The following is a 3,562-nucleotide window of genomic DNA, read 5'->3' on the forward strand; positions in this document are numbered from 1 at the left end:
GGTCATACATATGGACCTGGTGTTATCTGCAGCCAATCCAACACAATTGAAGTCTCTCAGCCATCAGCTCTCTGACTCTGCCGCACACACCTCCGAAACTTTTTTGTATGTTGCTTCATCCCGTAACGAAACGTCAAAATATCTCTCCAGTTGGTTCTACTGTACGCACTTAACATCGTGGGTTCCTACCTGTAAGATTTTCATCAACACTTTTTCCACGAATTCTTCCCGTCTCAGCGTCTCTCTCTCCAACTTCCAGTCAAAACGGATTGTCTATTTCACACTTGGTCCCTTTCCCTGCTTTTCAGCATCGCAAAGACGACCAGGGCCGGACACTCTGCCGCTCTTTACTCCTTCTGCTCCTCCACCCCTTCCTCAGTTCTCACTCACCGCAAGCAGAAAAGGTCTCGGATCTCCTCCTGGCTGTCAGCGCTTCAGTCCTCAAGGTAGGTTTGGCTGCTCCGCACCTCTCCTCTCCTCTCCTCTCTCCAGCTGCTCCTTCAGTCGCTCTTCCCGTCCCTGACAAAGCCTCGCGAAGAGGTCTTTGCCAAAAGGCTGAGAAGCGATGCCCCTAAAGGCGCGGACCGACGCGCGGGCGTTCTGCTGGCGCACAGTGGCGCAGGCCGACTCCTCTGGAGCCCGGGACCCGCGCAGCTGCCGGCCTCCCTGCACCCAGAGGCCTGCCGCCGGACATTGCTCCCCCTCTCTCTTGCCTGCCTGCCAGTCCTGGGCGGGGGCTCTGCTCTTTGATCTTCTGTCAACGGCCCGACAACGACCGCAGCCACGGGGGGTGCCGGCCAGACAGCCTTCTTAGCTTAGGCCCCTCCCACTGGCAGCAGCTGTGCCGAGCCAGCTGCAAGTGAAAGAGGACCGTCAGCACCTGCGGGCAGAGGCAAGGGGCAACGCTCTCTCTCGGGAGGGACGGGGACACATGCATGCACACACACGCCTGCGTGGAGGGAAAACGCCCGGCAGTTGAAAGGGGCCCGCTTGCAAGGACAGACACGCACACACGCCATGCCTGCCTCCCTGGAAAAAGGATGAGAAAACTGCGTTTTTTGGAGAGAAAACGCATGGGAGCCAAAAAGGGGGCCGGCCTGCTTGCCGAGAATGTTGAGATGCGGGAAAGTGCACAGAGGGAGAACGGGAATGGAAACGGAGACAGGGAGGGGGAGAGAGACATAGAGACACACAGATGGACGGGAGACGAGACCGGAGCAGAAGGAGCTCCAGTCCACCTTGCTTGCTTGCTAGCTATGTCTGTCTTTTCACCGCTGAAAGAAGGTAGTGCACCGTTCCCGGAGGCACTGCAATACTGGGCCGATGCGTGGAGAGGACGGAGCAAGCTCCTGATCCAGCTCCTTGTTCCAAAAATCCGTTTAATATGTGGTCCCCCGATGGGGGACGTATCAGATATTAAACTGATAAGCACAGATACTTTTATTACAATAATGCAAAATTCCAAAATTTAAATCCTAAACACACCATTAATACAACGTAAACAACACCCCTCAATCATACATCAATAGGCATCCGACCAGCGCTCCTAAGACAATACACGCAATTTCCATAATCCCTCTTCATAATCCCTTCATAATTCTTCATAATCCCTTATTCAAATTAGGAACCCTCCCTTTCCTCCCTTTTTATAAAACAATAGTACAAATTACGTGTTCAAGTCATACCGTTCAAATCAACCGTACACCGAAAACAACCCTTTCCATTTTTCCCTGGCTGCAGAAAAACCCCACGGTGCAATATCCCTTTTGATTCTGCCATATATATCACTTTTGACTCTCCCAAACACTTCCATACTTGTGACATTTACATTGTGTTTGACCAGGTCATCCCTTGAAGACCAGATATAATACTTTATAATGCTAATTACAACCCAGAGCATGAAATTTGCGCCCCATTTCTGGGCCTGTGGTATTCCCCTCATGATCAGTGCAAAGGTGAGGACAAAATCCTTTGTGGCTGAAAAACACAAGGGGGCGCAATGACTCCACATGCTCCTCGCAAACCTGCACTCCCAGAAGGCATGCTTGATAGACGCAACCTCCCTGCACTCCTGTCTGGGGCACAAGGGCTGTCTTGACAGACCGTGCCTACACATGGTCTCTCTGACCGCCAATCTGCCACACACTCCCAGCCAATTTAAATCTTTGTCTGTTGTAGAGCCCCTTAGGCTGAATCCTTGCCCACACCTCAGCTGACACGCCAATCACTGCCTGCCCATCCACCTGCCTGATCATTGCATACATGTGTTTATGATCTAAAGCGACCTTCTCTTTCCTGGACTTGTGATGCTTTTTAATCCATGCAACCGCGTGCTTATAATGTCCTGGGAGCTTTTCAGCTTTTGGGGTGACATTAGTCCACTTCACCAAATGTCTCATTGTATGAGACAACCACAACAGGAAGAAAAACTGGCATGGATGAGATGCGGGAGTGTGTAACAAAGTGCATAAACGGAAAATAAAGACAGCCCAGCTTCAGGGGGATATCCGGAACCCCCCTGCAGCTCTCCTCTACTGCCCTGTATATGTCAATCCTTTTAACGTATTCATATTTGCCATTCCAAATAAAAACAAAAACAGCTCTCATGACCTCCTTAGAAAGCGACTGGCATAGGGAAAACTTCGGCTAAATATAACAGAAGTGGTAGGATATCCACTTTAACTACCAATACCTTCCCTACAAAGGAGAGAGGTCTCGGTCTCCACATGCCTAATTTCTGGTGCACCATCCAAAGTTTAACCTCCCAATTTATCACTGCAGAGTCTGTCTGAAACAAAATTCCTAACACCTTGACCGGCCCTTCCACAACTGGAAGGCTGCCAACCACATCCTTCCGGTCTTTCCATATGCCGAAATATTTGATTGTACATTTATCGACGTTTAAAAAGGCCCCTGTCCCCACCGTAAAATCCTGAAAAAATGATAAAATTCTGTACAGACTAAGATCAGAACTTAAAAACAAGGTTATGTCGTCCGCATAGGCGGCGACTTTTATCCTCTGTCCGCCACTTGCCGGAAGTAAGATACCCTCAACTAAACGATCTTTTCTGATCCTCTTCAGCAGGGGTTTGACATAAAACATATAGCAGGGGAGACAGGGGACAACCCTGCCTCACACCGCGCTGAACTAAAAAGCTTTCCCCTATAATACCGTTCACGCAAACACAGGACACGGCATCTTTATACAGAGCCTGTAACCATCCAATGAAGACCTTACCGCACCCCATCCATCTCAAGGCCTCCCATAGGAAGCCATGGTGGACCCTGTCGAAGGATTTATTTTGATCGAGATTAACCAACATGAGGGGGATGCCTCTATCCTCCACCCACTCCGCTACATCCCGAATTAACTGTAAATACCAGCTGATTTTTCGGCCCTCAACCCCACGTTTGGTCCACACCCACCATGTCCCTCATAAAATACCTCAAACGCCGGCCTAGGATGGGTCTCCAATTACCAAGATTACTTCGGTCGCCCTTCTTATGAATTAAAGTAATAACACCTCTCTTCATAGTGGAACCTAACCCTTTCCCGGCAAGA

At 49.8% G+C, this 3,562-nt stretch overlaps 1 pseudogene; it reads right to left on the minus strand.

Annotated features, from left to right (window-relative positions):
* Nucleotides 1–1,282: 1,282 nt before the first annotated feature.
* LOC148647720 (U2 spliceosomal RNA) lies at nucleotides 1,283–1,460 on the minus strand (annotated as a pseudogene).
* Nucleotides 1,461–3,562: the final 2,102 nt, after the last annotated feature.

The sequence above is a fragment of the Lepisosteus platostomus genome, chromosome 15 (assembly GCF_059453375.1).
Source record: "Lepisosteus platostomus isolate fLepPlt1 chromosome 15, fLepPlt1.hap1, whole genome shotgun sequence".
NCBI lineage: Eukaryota > Metazoa > Chordata > Actinopteri > Semionotiformes > Lepisosteidae > Lepisosteus > Lepisosteus platostomus.